This window comes from Somniosus microcephalus, chromosome 12, assembly GCF_052327205.1.
Source record: "Somniosus microcephalus isolate GS21.2 chromosome 12, FLI_Smic_1.0, whole genome shotgun sequence".
NCBI classification, from domain to species: Eukaryota; Metazoa; Chordata; class Chondrichthyes; order Squaliformes; family Somniosidae; genus Somniosus; species Somniosus microcephalus.
In genome coordinates this window covers 195,543,406-195,565,072 of record NC_140998.1, presented here as the reverse complement: position 1 = coordinate 195,565,072, position 21,667 = coordinate 195,543,406, and the positions used below count along the sequence as shown (strand labels likewise).

The 21,667-nt window shown below is 48.4% G+C and overlaps 2 pseudogenes across 1 annotated transcript; one reads left to right on the top strand and one right to left on the bottom strand.

Moving 5' to 3' along the window:
* LOC147109852 (uncharacterized) overlaps positions 1–21,667 on the bottom strand; it is a 156,759-nt pseudogene that overhangs the window by 50,470 nt on the left and 84,622 nt on the right.
* On the top strand, positions 8,125–16,544 carry LOC147109854 (uncharacterized; annotated as a pseudogene). The gene is made up of 2 exons (XR_015080358.1): positions 8,125–9,250; positions 14,857–16,544. The product of XR_015080358.1 is annotated as an uncharacterized LOC147109854 (transcript).

Below are 21,667 nucleotides of genomic sequence, written 5' to 3'. Positions count from 1 at the left end.
TGAAGACAGAATTAATCTTTGCTGTGAGGCCTCTTGTGTTCACTTAGCCTGTCAGCACATGGAAATGTTCACAAATGAAGAACGGATTACTGGGTGTGTTTATTGTAGGGCTGGGAGCAGCCACGGAACTACCCGAACATGACTCACCACCATCAGGAAGCAAGAAAGCAAACATGCTCCTATCTGACTGAAACCCACCAAACACCACCACAGAGGAAACAATTGCAATTCACCCCACTGAGACCAAAGGTGTATCAAAATTCATAGCACCTTCCCCACAGCTGATAGTGTCAGTGCTGAGAGAAAAATCCTCTCACCCCACTGAGGCCATAGCAGACTCCCAACCATTTATAAAAACTCTGCCACCTGCCCCGCCCCCAGCTGAGGCAGCATGTTCACACTCTGAAACAAAATCCCTCACTAGAATTCCTCCCCACCCCCCTGCCAGCTGTGGCAATTATTGAACTCCGTGACCGCGAATTCTGAAGTTTCAGAACTGGCTAGTCAGGCTGGTTTTGCTGAGAAATGGTGGCTGCCTTGCTTTCGGTGGGTCCTGCGGTGGCTGCCAGTTTGCGAGGTCGGTAGTGCTGCCGTTGCCTGCGCATACCCCAGATAGTTAGATGAGACAATTCGTCACATCAATGGGCTGGATTTTCTCAATGGAGACAAGTTGGAGGCGGGACTGTTGCTTGTGTCAATGTCCCATCTCTACCCTCGTCTGACCAACCAGAAGTATTTTCCCCTGATTGACCTTGTTAAGCCCATCCTGCTGGCTCAGCAGGCCAATTAGGGAGGAAGTCACTGACAGAGCACGTCAACGTCAGACGTGCTATCTGTCAAGACTTCTTGAAAGAAAAAATATCAGCGTTTGACAGCTCTGTGAAGCTGTCAAACACTGACATTCTCTAGTTTGATGAGTACTTATGTCCAGGACTCATCAAACCTTTCAATTTGTGGATTTCACATGGCTATTGGTTCGGAGGATCCAACAGCCAGTCTGTGAAATCGACAAGGAGGATGTCGGGTCTCCCGATCCAGAGAGGATGAGGATGAAGGCTGTAGGAAGAAAACAAGGTAAGTGACCATTTTTTTACACTTGTCACTCACCTTACATACTTACCACTCCACACTTGCACCCATCACTCACCTCTACATCTTACTTCCAGGTACCTCCGACCGCCGAAGACCTCCTCCATGTCACCTCCAACCCGGCGTGGTTCTCCGAGGTCGGGAAGCCTTCAGCTGTGAAGGTAAAATGGCACTAATCCTTTTTTCTGCCTGTTAACAGGCAGTTAAAAGTATTTAATGCCTTTCCCGCCTCCAGGAGACGGGACCTGAAGCAGCACATCTTCCCGCCTCCTGGCACTTCTGCTACTTTACTGGCCGTCCTGCCTCCATGCCTGCCTCCTCGGGGCTTGGAAAATCCAGCCCAATGAGTGTCGAATGCTGGTTTGACACAATATCTGCCATTTTTGACATGCTACTCCATTTTGCATCCTCTCCCTATCACAACCAGCTGACTATATGTTCAGCAGCAGGAAGGACCTCCCAGGTCTGCTATTTAAAGGTATCATCAACAACTTACAGCTGACTTGCTTTTTGATCTGTCCTGGCTCTGGCACAATTTGTGCGGCTGTTTGGAGCTTTCTACAGTTATTTAATGTTGTTGAGGTGACAGGGACCTTGCTACTCATTTAAAGGCTTCTGCTCACACCACTTGCTCCCAGTCATGGGGTCTCTACTTGCAGTCCCCCTCGTGCTCGAGTATGACGGAGATGGAGTGGAGGTCTTCCAAGAGCACTTCTTCTACCTGTGCTTAAGCCAGGAGCAGTGTATGAGGAGGCTCTGCTTCACCAAGGAGGCAGTCACAGAACTCTGCCACCTCCTGCAGCTGAACATGCAGTCTCAGAGCTCAGCGGCTCTCCCAGTGGCCCTGAAGTCACCGTGGCCCTAAATTTTTTCGCCAGTCTGGACCAGGAGACATAGCTAACATCTCCCAGTTTGCTGTCCATCGCTGCAACCAGGAAGTCACAAAGCTGTCTACTCCAGGAGAAGGGACTTCATTGTCTTCTCTCCAAACAGAGAGAAGTAGGAGGAGCGTGCATGTGGCTTTGCCAGGCTAGCGGGCTTCCTCATGGTGCAGTGCGGCATCGACTGCACACTTGTGGCTTTGCGGGCACCGCATACCAATCCTGAGATACTCCGTAACTGCAAGGGCTACAACTCACTTAATGTGCACTTGTGGGACCATGTCCAGCACATCATGATGGTGAATGCCCGGTATCGTGGCAGCAGCCATGATTCCTTCATCCTGCACCAGACCGCTTTGCCAGCAGTCTTTGAACCACCACGTCAAACCCGAGGGTGGCTGCTTAGGGACAAGGGCTATCCACTCTGCTCCTGGCTGATGAGTTCCCTCCACAACCATACCAATCATGGCCAACACTCATATAACGACAGCCATGCTGCCATGAGGAGTCTCATCGAGCAGACCATTGAGGTTCTCAAGCAACAGTTCCACTGCCTTGACCGCTCAGGAGGAGCCCTCCAGTACAGGCCGGAGCGGGTTTCCCATTTCGTGGTGGTCTGCTGCATGCTCCACAACTTGTCCACATGAGGGCACAGCCCATGCCACCACGGGTCCATCAAGCCTGTTCCATACAATTGCGATGCCTTGTGTATCACAATATATACACTCCATCCCACCCAAAACCATAAATTACCAAGGCTAATTTGGGAAAGAAAAATCTGGGAAATTCCTTTCCAACCTAACTAGGTGATCGAAACTAGTCCAGGAGATCACTCTGGTCCTGAATTCCCTGCAGTCCCTACCTTCTGTAAGAGGTGATCTCTGCCCCAGCCAGAAACAAGTCCAGCTCTCACTTGAAAGAATTCAGCGAGTCCGTGTCCACCACACGAGACGGCAGCCTGTTCCTGAGGTCCACTATTCTATGGGAAAAGAACCACCTCCTGACAGCTAACCTAGATCTAGCCTTATACAACTTAAATTTGTGACCCCTACTCCTTCCTAACCTATTTAATTGAAACAAACTATCAGCTGGAACACAATCATTCCCTTCACCCCTTCATTATCTTCTGAACCTCAATCAAATTCCCCTTAAGTCTACGCTTCCCTAAAGTGTAGAGTCCCAACTCTTTTAGCCTATCTTGATAACAAAGATGCTATCCTGATAAATAAGAGAGGAGGAGGAGGAGGAGGAGGAAGTGAGCAGGCAGGCAGCACATCCCCGATCCAGATGGGCTGTCCATGAGCACCTCAAGAGACTCTGGTTGCAGTGAGTGAAACCCCAGATCCCCGTTGCTCACCACTTCCCCATCTTACCATCCCTCTGTCACAGAACATCACAGCGTCCTCCTGGGCACAAAGCTGAAATGAGAGCCAGCACAAAACACACATTTCAAACATAATTTATAAATTTATCAAATTCAAATCAAAAGAACAAAGTCAACTAATCACCCTTGTGCATTCCCTTAGTGTCTGTCTTAAGTGTGCCTTTTCCTACTCTAGTGCTCCTACAAAGTGCTCCCCCAGTGGCTGCAGCAGCTGGTGGAAAGCTGCTGACTTTCAGTGGGGAGACTACAGATGGGCCTCGAGGACGACCTTGAGCAGCTCTGGCACTAGAAAGCCCGGCTATAGACTGTGCCACTTTGGTATGGGCGGCAGAAGTCTGGGCTGGCTGGTGCAAGCGCACTGGCAGGGTGGCAGTGGTGGGAGTACGAATGCTGTCTTCTTGCGAGAGGACAGCAGGTTCTTGCTCCACGGGGCCACTGCCACTCCCTCGGGATGGGGCCTCAGCACTATTAGCCACCTGTTGGAGCACAGATTGCTGGACTGCTGTGACAATCTGCAAGCACTTTTCCACACTCGTAAACCCAGCCACAATGGCATCAGTCTGAGCTTGCGTGGCAACAAGTTGAGACTGCAGGAGAGCAGTCTGCGCTTCCACTGCAGCAGTGAGACATTGGGTCGCTTCTGTTGTGCTACAATGGAAATGTGAGTTCGCCCATCACACCCAGCATCACGGTTGGGTCAACAAGTTATCTAATTGAGTTGCCTATTATTTCCACCCTGGAAATCATGGGCTCCAAACCCAACGCAAAAACCCATAATATTGGAGCCGGACTCCTCCATGCTGCTTGACACTTACCAGAGGCTCTCTGGCAGGCTTGCCATTACACCAAGCATTTCTGTGTGCATGCCCATCACCCTTCTTCTGAAGGCTACCCCATCGAGAATATCATCTGAGTCCTGTGCAGCAGAACTCGTGCATAATCTCATCCTGCGGGGAGCTGGCACCCGAGCTACACTTTCCCCCTGGCTTGGCTGCAGCCCACTCATGCCTGGTGATTCACCACGTGCAGATCCTGCCTCTATACTACCACCTAAAGTACGGGCAGTGCCATTTGCTGAGCTGGTGTCTGCGAGTGTCGGTTCCAGTGCCGCTGTGTCTTCTTCTCCTCCATCACTCTCCTCCTCCAGAACTTCAGAGACAGGCTGGGCTACTGACAGTGCTTGGGTATCTGAAAGGAGAAATGTACAAGGGTCGGGTTGTGTTGAAGTAGGAGGGAAATCCAGATATCCATGCATACACCATCAGCAGCGTGCAAGTGAAAAGAGATTGTGGGATGAGGGATAGTGGGCTGTGAGAAGAAGGATTAGGTATAAGCATACCGTCATCATCAGCAATGTTTTTCACTTCCGCGCTCACCACGGACTCTGTCACTGCCCCAACAATTATTGCGAGCTCTACTTCCTTCAAGTCCATGAGGTTCTCAATTCTGACTTACCCTTCTTCTTACTTCTTAGGCGGAACCGAGGATGACTTGCTTCCACATTAAACATGAGTTCTCAGGTGACTGATGAGTCCAATGCAGGACCTACAGTCTCTGTCACAGGTGGGGCAGACGGTGTTTGCAGGGGCGGGTGGCTGGGGTGCTTGGGTTGACGTGCACTCCTTGTGCTGCCTGCGCTTGATTGCCGCTTCCTCCCGGCGAAGAGACTCTAGGTGTTCAGTGCCTTCCCGGATGCTTCTCCTCCATTTTGTGCGGTCTTGGGCCAGGGATTCCCAGGTGTTGGTGGGGACGTTGCACTTTTTCAAGGAAGCTTTGAGGGTGTCCTTGAAGCATTTCCTCTGCCCACCTGGGGCCCTCTTGCCGTGTCAGAGCTCCGAGTAGAGCGCTTGTTTTGGGAGTCTCGTATCGGGCATGTGGACGATGTGACTTGTCCATCGGAGCTGATTGAGCGTGGTCAAAGCTTCGAGGCTGGGAATGTTGGCCTGAGCGAGAACACTGACGTTGGTGCGCCTATCCTGCCAATGGATTTGCAGGATCTTGCGGAGGCAGCGTTGGTGGTACCTCTCCAGTGCTTTGAGGTGCCTGCTGTAAATGGTCCATGTCTCTGAGGCATACAGGAGGGCGGGTATCACTGCTGCTCTGTAGACCATGAGCTTGGTGCCGGGTTTGAGGTCCTGGTCTTCAAACACTCTCTTCCTGAGGCGACCGAAGGCTGCACTGGCACACTGAAGGCGGTGCTGGACTTCGTCATCGCCGTTTGCCCTTGTTGACAGAACTGCCACCCGATGACCCTTCGCCCATCTGCTGGTGCTCCCGGAGGTTGTGCGGCAAGTTGGCCTGCAAGAGAAAGGGAAGTGTCAGTGAGTGTGGTACAATATGTTTGGGTGATGTGCCTGCCATGGTTGAATAGCTGTCAGTTTGTGCAAGGTGTGAGATGTGGCTGTAAGTCTTGCAGCAGTGGTAAGTGTGTGAGGTATGAGTGGTGCTGGCTAGAGATTGTTGGTGGGGGTGTGGTGCATTGAACAGTGTGTGCGATTAATGGCACAGATGGTGGGATATGGTATTTGAAGATGCATTTACTCACCTTGACCAGTCGTGTGAGGTCACTAAACATTTTGCGGCACTGGATCCAACACTCATCATACTGATGGCTTCAGCAGTCTCCACCCACAGCCTTCTTGTGTCCGCGGGCCTCCTGCCCCCTGTTGGTAGAGGACCTGAGGATGTCATAGAACCTCCAGGATCAAGGCCTCCAGTGCCACATCAGAAAATCTCCTTGCCCTTTTTCTTGGCTATTGGGCCATGGTTTTCTCCACAATGACAATGAGGTGTTTGTGCAAAAAAGCACTTCCCCTGTATTAGAGCCTTGAACAAACTTTATTGGCCACTAGACTCCACCCAATATTGGCCCCTGAATCAGCACTAAGACAATCAGCAGCACATTTCAGCGCTACAATCATTATAATGAGCAGGCAGCATGAATTTTATGTGCTGCCTGCGCTACTTTGAACGGGCGTGGGCACATTGTGCTGCCCGCACCTGTTTTTGGGCCTTATCCAATTTCTAGACCTCTGTCTATTGATTCCCCGCTCCTGTTTTTGAGGAATAGAGCCTGTTGGTATTGGGTGACCTTGTAGCTGTTATCATTTTAATCCAATGGCTTTGTACTGGAGCCAAGGTCAACTAAGAATGAGCCTACATTCCAGTCCCTTGTACTTTGTTCATCTTCTGATTAATTTAGTCCTGCTGCTCTAATTCAGGTATTATCCTATTAAAGCAGTTCCAGGAGATTCCCAGAGCCTGCTGTCATTGTATTTATGGACAGAGGTGAGTCAGGCATCACCTCAACCAACTCTCATCATTCCTAGTTTCAGAATGTATTGAACAGTAGTGCTCTGACAATGCAGTAATTCAGGGACGTTTCCCGACTTTACAAAGCTTCCTGAAACTGTTCAGCACCATTATACTATTTTTCGAGCTCCTATGCTACATCATTTCAGTCCCAGCCATCATGCTGATCTGGGCACTCGGATGAAAAGGTATAATCACAGGACACAGGTAAGAGGAAGGTCAATTTTTACTCAAAGAATTGGGAGGCTATGTACTAGAATCTTGCAATACGTGTTAAGCCTAATATAAAGATAAAGTTGCTTTTAAAATTTTTATTAATTCAGTCTTTTTATCAAAACACCTTTCTGCAGATTAGCAAATCCAACAAGGATTTTGAATACATTGATGCGAAGGATGAATCTACATCAAATTGGATGAGGTGAGGGAAGACTGATACCATATAGTGAGGATCACAAGATAGTAACGGATGAAGAAGATCATTTGTCCCATTTCATTTGATCCGCCCAGAACAATATCCCACCCAACAGCCAGTCAGCCTCTCATTCTGGGTGGCTGTGGCCGAGAAAACGAGCCAAAATTCTCAATCAGCTCGAGGCGTTAAATTCAGCAGGAACTCCGGGAAACCCATATTTCTGGATCGCTGCACCTCCCCCACCCCCTGTCAGACACTCCCTCCTTGGAAATATTGGGGCCATTGGGGGAAAAATTCAGTTGTTTGCGCCTCCCGTTAGTGCCTTAAGAGGGCGCTAATGGGGCGCAAAGCAACTAGCGCCCGGGCACGACGATGTTTGCGCCGCTCGCTAAATTAAGCAGACATTTTGCGGCGGCGCTAAACACTACCGCCACGATCTCCTGCGCCGGCAGATAGTGACGTCAGTCGAGTGCGCAACGACCCTTTAGTGCCCCGGACCGGATATTGAGTGGCGCCCCCTGCTTTACCGCCTGCCGCTAGCAATGACAGGTTGAGGGGAGCGTTATGCTGTCAGAAAGGGACTAGGGGAGCGCTATTTAAAGGCGACCGCTTGCTGCCTTTTTTTGTCTGACATTTTTGCACCATGCATTCTGAGAGAGAGAGAGAGACTTCTGGAGAGATTCAACGCTGTGTGAAGGAGTTTTGAGTACTGAGCAGCACTTTGCAGGTTTATTTTGATTTGCCCTTCCTTGCTTCGCCAGCACTCTGAGGTAGCGCCTCGCTCCTCGGCCTTTGCGCCTTAAGACAGGTGTGAAGTGCCTGATTTAGCGCACCAATCACCTCCAGGGGCGATGAAAGCCAAGTTTGCTGTCGGAGGCGATGATTAGCACCAGGCGCTAAACTTTGCTCGTGGCCAATAATGGCGCCCCAAACGGGGCGATACTGAATTTTTTCCCATTATCTTTCGTATCTACACTGAGGGCTAGATTTTCGGAGAGCCGTCAGGCGGGGTTTCAGGCATGTGGATGGGGGGGGAAATCCCAAATTTGGGGGTCCTGACACCATCCCGCCCAATACCCAGCCCCACGTAAGTTTCAGGGGCGGCGGGTACTCGCCCCGCACTGGGACCCGCCGAAACCAGGCGGGAAGGGATTAGTGCCAATTAACTGCCTATTAACAGGTAGTTAACAGGCATTTTTTAGCCTAATCCCTATTTTGAGGGGTTTCGTGTGGGTTTCCTGATGGCTCCAAATCACGCCAGGTTAGTGAGGCGGGCCGTCGGGTTGAAGTAGTTGGAGGGGTCGCGATATCGGCGCTCAGGTAAGTGATGGGTGCATGAGTGCAAAGGTAAGTGTGTTTGGTGTGTCTAAAGTGTGTAAAGAACTTTTACCTGTACTTATCTTAACAGCCTTTCTTCCTGTAGCCGTCGGGAGCCCATCACTCAGCCGGAACTGAAAGCTGAACGGCTGCGATCTGTCAAAAGTGACAGTCTTCAGCTTTGAGTGCCGGTGACAGTTCTAACTGAGTCTGCGTAGAAGGACTCCACTTAGAACTCAGAGTGTCAGTGTTTCACAGCTTCAAACAGCTGTAAAACACTGATATTTCATCTGTCAAGAACTCCTGACAGATGAAATTTCAGTCTGTTACGTCACCTGTTGCCGGGTGGCCCTTAATTGGCCTGCTGAGCCCGCTGGGCGGGCTCAACAAGGTCAATCAAGGGAAAATTGCGTCGATTGGCCGGACGTCGAAGTAGGCGGGTCAAAAACCCGAAAGGGGAAGTCCCGCCTTCTTCCCGACAGGTTCGGCAAAATCTACCCTTGAGTGTCCTCTCCTGACAGTATGTTTGAATTTGAAATTTGTCCAGGGCTGGGGACATGTTCTCTCATTCTAACTCACTATACTAATATGCTTTACATTCTGTATTCATTTCACAATTTTAACTTATTTTTGGCCACTTAAATATTTGTATGTTATGTTCCAGGTTTGTTAACTGTGCCAGAAAGGAGGAGGAGCAGAACCTTGTAGCCTTTCAGCACTGCGGCAAAATTTATTACAGGACCTGCAAGCCTGTTCCTCCTCGGTGCGAGCTGCTGGTCTGGTATGGTGATGAATATGCCAAGGAACTCGGTATCAAATGGACCACAATGTTGGTGGCAAAACAAGAACCAAAATGTAAGGATTCTGACCAAAATTGGGAACTGTAGCCAAAGTATCATTTGTTTTCTGTTACAGTCTCAAAGGTGTTTGATAAAGTGCGACGTAATAGACTTGTTAGCAAAATTGAAGCCCATGGGACCAAAGGGGGAATGTTAGCGTTGATTCAAAATTGGCCATGAGACAGAAAGCAAAGAGTAGTGCTGAATGGTTGTTTATGAGACTGGAGGGAAGTATACAGTGGTATCCCCCAGGGGTCAGTATTAAGACCCCTGCTCTTTATGATCTGGACTTTGACAATTGGGGGCATAATTTCAATGTTTGCAGATGGCACAAAGCTTGGAAACATAGTAAACAGTGAAAAGGATAGTAGAAGTTTTCAGGAAGATGTAGATAGACTAATGAAATGGGAAGTCACATTGCAGATGAAATTTAATGCAGAACAGTGTGAAGTGATGCATTTTGGAAGGAAAACTGAGGAGAGGCAACAGACACCTTGGGATTCACATACTCAAATCTTTGAAGGTGGCAGGGCATATTGTTAAGTCTATTAATAAATCATTTGGGACCCTAGGCTTTATCAATAGCGGCATGGAGTACCAACGCAAGGAAATTATGGTAAACCTTTATAAATCACTGTTTAGGCCTCAGCTAGCGTATTGTGCCCAAATCTGTGCACTGCACTTTAGAAGGAATGTCAAAGCCTTAGAGAAGTTGCAAAGGAGATTTACCAGAATCATACCAGGGATGGGAGGCTTCAGTTATCTCATAGTAAAGGATCCTCTGGGAAAGAGTGATCATAATATGATAGAATATCACATTGGGCTTGAGAGTGAAATACTTATGTCTGAACTAGTGTCTTAAACTTAAATAAAGTCAATTACATAGGTATGAGTGGTGTGTTGGCTATGGTAGATTGGAAAATTAGATTAGAAGATCTGATGGTAGATAAACAGTGGCAAACATTTAAAAACATATTCCAATATTCTCAGTGAAGAATTAAAAACTCCTGTTGAAAACTGATCCATCCTTGGCTAACTGAAGAAGTTAAGGATAGTATTGGATTAAAAGAGGCTTATAATGTTACAAAGAATAGTAATAAGCTTTAGGGACCATCAAAGAATGACTAAAACATTGATAAAAAGGGACAAAATAGAATAGGAGAGTAAAGTAGCAAGAAATATAAGAACAGATTGTAAGAGTATCTACAAGTATGTAGAACGGAAGAGAGTAGCAAAATAAGCATTGATCCCTTAGGAGCTGAGACAGGAGAAATTATAATGGGGAATAAGGAAATGGCAGAGACCTTAAACAAATATTTTGTATCTGATTTCACAGTAGAAGACACAAAAACATACCAAAAATAGTGGGGCACCAAGGGGCAAATGAAAGGAAGGGAAATGATTAAGAACAGTAGAGAAAAAGTACTTGAGAAAATAATGGGACTGAAAGCCAACACATCCCCTGGACCCCTACATCCTCGGGTTCTACAAGAGATAACTGCAGAGATAGTGGGTGCATTGGTTGTGATTTTCCACAATTCCCTAGATTCTAGAACAGTCCCAGCGGATTGGAAGGTAGCAAATGTAACACCGCTATTCAAGAAAGGAGGGAGAGAGAAAACATCGAACTACCGTCCAATTAGCTTGACATCAATTGTCGAGGAAATGCTGGAATCCATTATTAAGGAAGTGGTAACAGGGCATTTAGAAAATCGTAATATCATTAGGCAGAGTCAACATGGTTTTATGAAAGAGAAATCATGTTTAACAAATTTATTAGAGTTTTTTGAGGATGTAACTCGCAGGGTAGATTGTAAATTTGGATTTCCAAAAGGCATTCGATAAGGTGCCACATAAAAGGTTGTTATGCAAGATAAGGGCTCATGCGGTTGAGGGTAATTTATCAGCATGGATAGAGGATTGGTTGACGGACAGAAAACAGAGAGTAGGGATAAACGCATCATTTTCGGGTTGGCGGGCTGTAACTAGTGGGGTGCCGCAAGGATCAGTACTTGGGCCTCAGTTATTCACAATTTATATTAATAACTTAGATGAAGGGACCGAGTGTAATGTATCCAGGTTTGCTGACGTTACAAAACTAGGTGGGAAAGTGAGCTGTGAGGAGGACACAAAGAGCCTGTAAAGGGGTATAGACAGGTTAAGTGAGTGGGCAATAAGGTGGCAGATGGAGTATAATGTGAGGAAATCTGAGGTTATTCAGTTTGGTAGGAAGAATAGAAAAACAGAATATATTTTAAATGGTGAGAAACTATTAAATGTTGGTGTTCAGAAAGATTTAGGTGTCCTCATACAGGAAGCACAGAGTTAGCAAGCAGGTACAGCAAGCCATTAGGATGGCAAATGGCAAGACGGTCTTTATTGCAAGGGGGCTGTAGGACAAGATTAAGGAAGTCTTGCTACAATTGTGCAGGGCTTTGGTGAGACCACACCTGGAGTACTGTGCACAGTTTTGGTCACCTTATCTGAGGAAGGATATACATGCCTTAGAGGCGGTGCAACAAAGGTTCACTGGATTGATTCCTGGGATGAGCGGGTTATCCTATGAGGAGAGATTGAGTAGATTGAGCCCATACACTGGAGTTTAGAAGAATGAGGGGTGATCTCATTGAAACATATAAGATTCTGAGGGGGATTGTAGGGTAGACTGAGAGGCTGTTTCCCCTGGCTGGACAGTCGAGAACTCGGGGGCAGAGTCTCAGGATAAGGGGTCGGCCATTTAAGACTGAGATGAGGAGGAATTTCTTCACTCAGGGAGTTGTGAACCTTTAGAATTCTCTGCCCCAAAGGGCTATGGATGCTGAGTCATTGAGTATATTCAATGCTGAGATAGATAGAGTTTTGGAATCTAGGGGAATCAAGGGATATGGAGATCGGGCGGGAAAGTGGAGTTGAGGTCGAAGATCAGTCATGATCTTATTGAATGGTGGAGAAGGCTCGAGGGGCTGTATGGCCGACTCCTGCTCCTAATTCTTATTGTTCTTATATAATATAACATAAAAACAGAAAATGCTGGCAATGCTCAGCAGGTCAGACAGCATCTGTGGAGAGAGAAACAGAGTTAACGTTTCAGGTCGATGACCCTTCGTCAGAACTCTTATGATCTTATGTTATGTATAGAGACTAAAGAAGCTGGGGTTGTTCTCCTTATAATACTCCTGTGAAGTGCCTTGGGACGTTTTACTACGTTAAAGGTGCTATATAAATATAAGTTGTTGTTGTTATTTGTAAAGATACAGTGAGTTCCATTGCACTGTTGGGGCCTCTGCAACTTCCCCTGCTCTTTTATTCAACACTTGCTGTTTAATTTTCTGTCCTGTTTTAAGAAAACTGATTTTCACACTGGTTTATAAAAGTTATTGAAAGAGTATTGATATCTACCTTGTTCCTTGGAGGATTTCAAAGACTGAATGTATGAACCTTGAAATCTTTGGTAGTATTCTTTAAAGGATGTGTTTATTTGCAACACCTAAAGCTCTGATTGGTTCCCTTGGATCACAAGTCCTGATTGCCGATTGGTCCCCTTGGCGGACAAGACACACCCAGCAGTTTCTCTGGAATGTGTAATTCGATCCTCCACGCCGACGTAATCAGTTACTTTGCAAAGTGTAATTCGAGCCATTCTGACTGCGAACTCCAGACAGAACAGAGCTCACTTGGAACAGACAGGGCTCACCCTCGCGGGTTAAGACCATCTCCCACCCCCCAAACAAGTTCCTGACCCCCTCCCCACCAAACTTCCTGACCTCCTCCCCACCCCACCCAACTTCCTGACCCCGTCACCCCGCCCAACTTCCTGACCTCCTCCCCACCCCACCCAACTTCCTGACCCCCTCCCCCACCCCGCCCAACTTCCTGACCTCCTCCCCACCCCACCCAACTTCCTGACCCCCTCCCCACCCCACCACCCAACTTCCTGACCTCCTCCTCACCCCGCCCAACTTCCTGACCCCCCTCCCCACCCCGCCCAACTTCCTTCTCTCTCTTTTCCACCAACTTCCTGACCTCCTCCCCACCCACCCAACTTCCTGACCCCCTCCCCTCCCCACCCAACTTCCTGACCTCCTCCCCACCCCACCCAACTTCCTGACCTCCTCCCCACCCCACCCAACTTCCTGAACCCCTCCCCACCCCACCCAACTTCCTGACCTCCTCCCCACCCCACTCAACTTCCTGACCTCATCCCCACCCCACCCAACTTGCTGACCTCCTCCCCACCTCACCCAACTTCCTGAACCCCTCCCCACCCCGCCCAACTTCCTGACCCCCTCCCCTGCCCACCCAACTTCCTGACCCCCTCCCCGCCCCACCCAACTTCCTGACCTTCACCCCTCCCTCTCTCTCTCTCCCCCTCCCTCTCTCTCTCCCCCTCCCTCGCTCTCTCCCCCCTCCCTCTCTCTCTCCCCCCTCCCTCTCTCTCTCCCCCCCTCCCTCTCTCTCTCCCCCCTCCAACCTCCGCTTTCTTTCAGCCTCCCCCCTCTCTCTATGCCTGCTCCCTCTCTCTGCTCCCTCTCTGCCTTTCTCTCTGCCCGAATCTCTCTCCCTCTCTCTCCACCCCACACTCTCTGCCCCACTCTCTCTCTCTCTCTCTCTCTCCCACTCTCTCTCTCTCCCGCACTCTCTCTCTCTCCCACTCTCTCTCTCTCTCTCCCACTCTCTCTCTCTCTCCCCCACTCTCTCTCTCTCTGTCCCACTCTCTCTCTCTCTCTCTCTCTCTGTCCCACTCTCTCTCTCTCTCTCTCTCTCTGCCCCACTTTCTCTCTCTCTCTCTCTCTGCCCCACTCTCTCTCTCTCTCTCTGCCCCACTCTCTCTCTCTCTCTCCCACACTCTCTCTCTCTCTGCCCCACACTCTCTCTCTCTCTGCCCCCACTCTCTCTCTCTCTCTCTCCCCCACTCTCTCTCTCTCTGCCCACTCTCTCTCTCTCTCTCTGTCCCACTCTCTCTCTCTCTCTCTCTCTCTGCCCACTCTCTCTCTCTCTCTGCCCACACTCTCTCTCTCTCTCTCTGCCCCACTCTCTCTCTCCTCCTCTCTGCTCTGCCCACTCTCTCTCTCTCTGTCTCCCCCACTCTCTCTTCTCTCTGCCTCACTCTCTCTCTCTGCCCCACTCTCTCTCTCTCTCTCTGCCCCACTCTCAATCCTCTCTCTCTCTGGACTGGGGTGTGGGGTCTGGGACTGGGGCAGGGCTGTTACTGTGGACTGGGGGTGGGGCTGTTACTGTGGACTGCGGCGGGGCTGTGACTGTGGACTGGGGGCGGGGCTGTGACTGGACTGGGGGCGGGGCTGTTACTGTGGACTGGGGGCGGGGCTGTGGCAGGACTGGGGGCGGGGCTGTGACTGGACTGGGGGCGGGGCTGTTACTGTGGACTGGGGGCGGGGCTGTGTCTGGGGGCTGTGAGCGGGGCTGGGACTGCCCTTTAAATCTCCACACACTATTGATGATTCCCCCCTCACCACTTCATTCACTGGAGGAGGCTCTAAATTCACTATAATAACATCTAAAGAGCCCTGCGTTTACACTGAAATAACCACAAATTGTACTACCAAAAGATACTTCTAGATGATTCATTGCACTGACAATTTCTCTTTCTTCCTTCTCCAACAGGGCAACAAGTGCACCGAGATGAGTGCCATCCTTGCCCACATTGCAATGTTGCTTTTACCACTGCAGATTTTCTTCAGAAACACATCAGAAGACATCCAGAATCCAGTGGACAAATTTCAGCAGGGCAATCTCCTCCTTCCAGCATAAAGTATCTTGCACAACGCAAAAATGGGCACAGGAGAGAATGTATAAAATCAGGAGATTTTCACCTAGACCAGCAGATCCACACAGGAGAGAGGCCACATAAATGTAGTGAATGTGGAAAGAGTTTCACACAGGCAGGGAACCTCCACAAACACCAGCGGATCCACACAGGAGAGAGGCCGTATAAATGTGCTGAATGTGGAAAGAGTTTCACAGAGTCAGGGCACCTCCATAGACACCAGCGGATCCACACAGGAGAGAGGCCGTATAAATGTGCTGAATGTGGAAAGAGTTTCACAGAGTCAGGGACCCTCCATAGACACCAGCGGATCCACACAGGAGAGAGGCCGTATAAATGTGCTGAATGTGGAAAGAGTTTCACAGTGTCAGGGGCCCTCCACAAACACCAGCGGATCCACACAGGAGAGAGGCCGTATAAATGTGCTGAATGTGGAGAGAGTTTCACACAGACAGGGCACCTCCATGGACACCAGCGGATCCACACAGGAGAGAGGCCGTATAAATGTGCTGAATGTGGAAAGAGTTTCACAGATTCAGGGACCCTCCATAGACACCAGCGGATCCACACAGGAGAGAGGCCGTATAAATGTACTGAATGTGGAGAGAGTTTTGTTTACATCTATCAGTTGAAAGCTCACACGTGCTTTGAAACCTGCCGTCATTGTGGGGAATTCTTCAAGGATTCAACAGCTTTCAAAGTTCACCTGAGAAAATGTTCCGAAACATAATGAAGAGAACGGTAACCAATTTATAATTTGACTAAGTTTAAATATTTCTTTCTATTTGAATGACCTTCAATAACCACTAGTTATCTCAAATATTACTCATATTTATAATTCTTACCTTTCACTCTTTATGATAATATTTGTGTGTGGATTAAGATGGAATATAAGGGTAAATTCCACAATTCCTCACTCCCAGTGAGGATTGGAGATTTGGGGCTCTGTTGCTGTAGCCTAATGTCTGACCCACTCGCTCTGAAATTGTATCTTCTGACTGGGATTTCAAAATGTTCCCTCTGATATAAACTGCAGCATCTGCAGAATGTGTTTAATCTCCGTGAGTCTTTGTCCCACCGAGTTGTCACAGCCCCTTTATTCTGATGGTGAGAGATCGCTGGGATCGATGCTGTCTTTATGCAGTCTGGTTAAATCTGTGTTGGTAAAGGTGCCGATCACAAAATATACTGTGTTAATAAATATAGTGACTGAAAAATTGTTGCCCATGAGATTTCGTGAACAGATGTTCAGTAAAATGTTGTTATTGTAGTTTTCAAAGTTTAAGAAAGTGTCGGCAAGAGTTTAAGCAGAAGCTGAATTTGAAAATTGTAAAGTTGGTTGAAATGTGTAATTTATTTGACACAGGCTCGACAGGCCGAAATGTGATTTAATTTGTATTATTGTGTATTGTATTTAAAATATTTACATGCAAACTGGTTGCTCTGCGTCTACATTGTCCAAGTAAAATCTATGTTGGTGTACAGAGTTATTCAAACATTATTAAACAAGCAAATTGTGATCTGATTCATTGTCATTGAGCAGTTTATTTAATGCTAATATATTTTAGCCACTAGCCAGTTATAGATAGCGGTCGAGGGCACAAAATTGTGAAAGATCAATTGTTTTACAAATGGCTCCTGGGCTGGCAGCTCCCGAGGGAGCTCCTTGGCCATCCATTGCCATCCTTTGCTCTTTCTCCCCCAGTCTCCTCTCTTCTGCTGTTTAAGTTCCCCTGGCTCTAATAGTGGGTGCAACAAAAACACATGATCTGGTCATTATCACATTGCTGTTTGTGGGAGCTTGCTGTGCACAAATTGGCTGCTGCGTTTCCCACATTACAACAGTGACTCCACTTCCAAAAGTACTTCATTGGCTGAAAAGCGCTTTGAGACGTCCGGTGGACGTGAAAGGCGCTATATAAATGCAAGTCTTTCTTTTTATTCTGAAAATGACTGAATTGCCTCTGATCCGAGGGGAGTCAGGTGGAACGTTTGTTGGCGGGGCGAGGTGCGCTGGCCGGTGGGTTTAGCGCGGGGACGCGGGGCCGGAAGGAAGATGGCGGCGCCCATGTGAGGGGGAAAAGTAGCTTCTTGTTGTTTAAAAGAGGAAGAAAACCGGGTTTAAAAAACCCACCGGAGCCGCGGAGAAAGAGCCACCCTGGGAGTGGGCACCCGCTAGCCGCCGATAAGGCCCCGGAGTTGGGGTAAGTGGGGCCGGAGAGGCGCCGGGAGCGGGAATGAGTGGGCGGGCTGGGCCCTGGAGACTAGGCCCAGGTCCCCTTCCTCTCCCCTCCCCCAGCCTCAGGCCCAGGACCCACATTCAGCCCAGTTCAACCTGAGCAGCACTTTCACATTCCACTCAAACTTCTCATTCACTTCAACCTCTTACACTTAGTCACACTTAAAAACATTAGCTCATTTTAACCCCTCTTTAATTTTATTGTAATCTATTTGATTTAAAAAAACATGATCTTAATTTCTTAAATATAAATTTATTTTCTATTTTTTTAAATCTAACCTTATTCAAAGAAAGAAAGACTTGCATTTATATAGCGCTTATCCCTCAACCAACATCACTAGAAAACAGATTATCTGGTCATCATCACATTGCTGTTTGTGGGAGCTTGCTGTGTACAAATTGGCTGCCGCGTTTCCTACATTACAACAGTGACCACACTTCAAAATACTTCATTGGCGTAAAGCACTTTGGGATGTCTGGTGGTAGTGAAAGGTGCTATATAAATGCAAGTCTTTCTTTTAAATGTACTGGGTCCAGTCCGTGTGGTGAAGGTGCTCCCACAGTGCTGTTAGGGAGGGAGTTCCAGGATTTTGACCCAGCGACGATGGAGGATCGGCCGATGTATCTCCAAGTCAGGATGGTGTGTGACTTCGAGGGGAACTTGGAGGTGATGGTGTTCCAATGCGCCTGCTACCCTTGTCCTTCTGGGCGGTAGGAACCGGGTCCCGGAGCAGAGACGCACCCAGGGCCCAGTGCAGGAGTGTCCTGCAGGATCCCTGCAGGAGTGTCCAGGGACTGACCAGGGATGGGACGCTATTGTTCCATAGACAAGAAAGAGATTCGCATTTATATAGCGCCTTTCACATCCTCGGGACATCCCAAAGCTCTTCACAGCCAATGATGTACTTTTTGAAGTGTGGTCACTGTTGTAATGTAGACAACACAGCAGCCAGTTTGCGCACAGCAAGCTCCCACAAACAGCGATGTGATGGGAACACCACCACCTCCAAGTTTCCCTCCAAGTCACACACCATCCTGACTTGGAGATATATCGCTGTTCCTTCATCGTCGCTGGGTCAAAATCCTGGAACTCCCTCCCTAACAGCACTGTAGGAGTACCTTCACCACACGGACTGCAGCGGTTCAAGAAGGCGGCTCACCACCACCTTCTCAAGGGGCAACTAGGGATGGGCAATAAATGCCGGCCTTAACAGCGACGCTCACATCCCATAAATCCATGAATAGATTAAAAATAAGACCAGACCATCTGCTTTTAGTGATTATTGGTTGAGTGATAAATATTAACCCAGGACACCTGGGATAACTTCCCCTGCTCTTGTTCCAATAGAGGCTGCAGAGTCTTTTACGTCCACCTGAGGGCAGACGGGGCCTCAGTTTAACGTCTCATCCGAAAGACGGCAGCTCCGACAGTGCGGCACTCCCTCAGTACTGCCGCTGCAACAGTGCAGCGCTCCCTCAGTACTGCCCCTCCGACAGTGCAGCGCTCCCCCAGTACTGCCCCTCCGACAGTGCGGCGCTCCCTCAGTACTGCCCCTCTGACAGTGCAGCACTCCCTCAGTACTGCCCCTCCGACAGTGCCGCACTCCCTCAGTACTGCCCCTCCGACAGTGCAGCGCTCCCTCAGTACTGCCCCTCCGGCAGTGCGGCGCTCCCTCAGTGCTGCCTTCCGACAGTGCAGCGCTCCCCCAGTACTGCCCCTCCGACAGTGCGGCGCTCCCTCAGTACTGCCCCTCCGACAGTGCCGCACTCCCTCAGTACTGCCCCTCCGACAGTGCGGCGCTCCCTCAGCACTGCCCCTCCGACAGTGCGGCGCTCCCTCAGTACTGCCCCTCCGACAGTGCGCCGCTCCCTCAGTACTGCCCCTCCGACAGTGCGGCGCTCCCTCAGTACTGCCCCTCCGACAGTGCGGCGCTCCCTCATTATTGCGCTGGGAGTGTCGGCCTGGATTATGTACTGAAGTTTGTGGAGTGAGACTCGAATTTTTCCTGCCTCAGCCTCTAAGTGAGCAACGTTTACTTTTGCTACTCTCTTCCTTCCTACATACTTGTCGATGCTCTTACAATCTGTTTTTATATTTCTTGCTACTTTACTCTCATATTCTATTTTCTCCCTTTTTATCAATTTTTGGTCATCTTTTGCTGGTTTCTAAAGCTCTCCCGATCCTCAGACATTCTACTATTCTGCACAAGATTATAAGCCTCTTCTTTTAATGTAATAATCTCCTTAACATCTTTAGTTGGCCACGGATGGACCACTTTTCCTGTGGCATGTTTAATTCTCCATGGAATGTATATTCGTTGAGAATATACCTCGAACTCCCTCGCTAACGGCACTGGGAGTACCTTCACCACACGGACTGCAGCGGTTCAAGAAGGCCCACCACCACCTTCTCAAGGGGCAACTCGGGATGGGCAATAAATGCTGGCCTTGGCAGCGACGCCCACATCCCATGAATGAATAAATAATACATTAAAATGGTGGGTTGGCAATGTGTCAGCCAGTGGCTCAGTAAGTAGCACCCTCGCCTCTGAGTCAGAAGGTTGTGGGAAGTCCCACTCCAGAGACTTGAGCACAAAAATCTAGGCGGACACTCCAGTGCAGTGACAGGATCGGACAAAGTCAACATGGATTTACAAAGGGTAAATCGTGTTTGAATAATTTACTGGAATTTGTTGAGGATGTAACTGGTAGAATAGATAAGGGAGCTGTGGGTCAGTGATCAGTGTGGGACAGGGTTGATTCGGAGGAAAGCAGAGTAACAGCAGCCTGGGCAGATGGCAGGAAGGAACAAGATAAACGGGGTGTTCGAAGGGAGGAAGTGATTACCTTCTCAGCGTAAAACGAGAGACACCAGCAGAGGGAGATAGAGAGAGGTGTGACTGAGTACAGTGAGTGATACAGAGAGACACCAGCAGAGGGAGATAGTGAGAGGTGTGACTGAGTACAGTGAGTGATACAGAGAGACACCAACAGAGGGAGAGGCCATAAAAGATAACCAAAACCCGCTAGACGCCATAATAACAGAAAAAGAACTTCTTGAAAAACTCAAGGACCTGCGACCAGGAAAAGCTTGCGGGACAGACGGCATACTAAACGAGATGATTAAACACGCAGACGACAAACTGAAACTGGCTATCCTAAAACTCTTCAACTTGGTTCTGAGTGTCGGTTATTTCCCTGACATCTGGAACAAAGGACTCATAACACCCATATGCAAAAGTGGGGACAAAATCGACCCAAACAACTATCGAGGCATCTGTGTAAACAGTAACCTGGGGAAGGTATTCTGTAGCATCATAAACAAAAGACTTATAAACTTCCTTGAAGAGCACAATGTCTTGAGTAAAAGCCAAATTGGATTCCTGCCAAACTATAGAACATCCGATCATATCTTCACCCTACAGACCCTAATTGACAAACACGTTCACCATAACAAAAGCAAAATCTACGCATGCTTTGTAGATTTCCAGAAGGCTTTCGACTCCATCTGGCATGACGGCTTATTCCTGAAACTTATCGAAAGCGGGGTAGGAGGGAAAACATATGATGTAATTAAATCAATGTATACAAACAATAAATGTGCAGTTAAAATTGGAGACAAACAAACAAAATACTTCCCACAGGGGCGGGGGGTGACGCAGGGCTCGCCAATCTCACCGACACTCTTTAATATTTACATTAATGGATTGGCAAAACTACTTGAACAATCTACAGCACCCGGCCTCACCCTATATGAATCCAAGGTTAAATTCCTCCTCTATGCCGACGACCTGGTTCTGCTGTCACCAACTAAGGAGGGGCTACAGCAGAACCTGGACCTGCTGGAGTCATACTGCCAGACTTGGGCCCTGACAATAAATCCCCAAAAAACCAAAGTCCTTGTGTTCCAGCAAAGGTCCAAACAACATGGACCCACAATAAATTTCACAGTAGGAACAACCAAAATTGAACAAACCACTCACTACACATACTTGGGCTTAAAAATCAGTTCTACGGGGAACTTCAAACTGGCTGTGAATGAACTGAAAGAGAAAGCAAGAAGGGCTTTCTATGCCATCAAAAAATCAATCCAAATAGAAATCCCAATTAGCATTTGGCTCAAAATTTTCAAATCAGTAATTGAACCAATTGCACTCTATGGCAGTGAGGTCTGGGGACCACTAACACAACAAGATTTTGCAAAATGGGACAAACACCCAATTGAGATCCTACATGCGGAATTCTGTAAAAGTATCCTCCGGACTCAAAGGAAAACAGTAAACAACGCATGCAGGGCGGAACTAGGCCAATACCCATTAATAATCACTATCCAAAAAAGAGCCACCAAATTTTGGAATCACCTACAAATGAGCAACCCCCAATGCTATCACTACGACGCCCAGAAATGC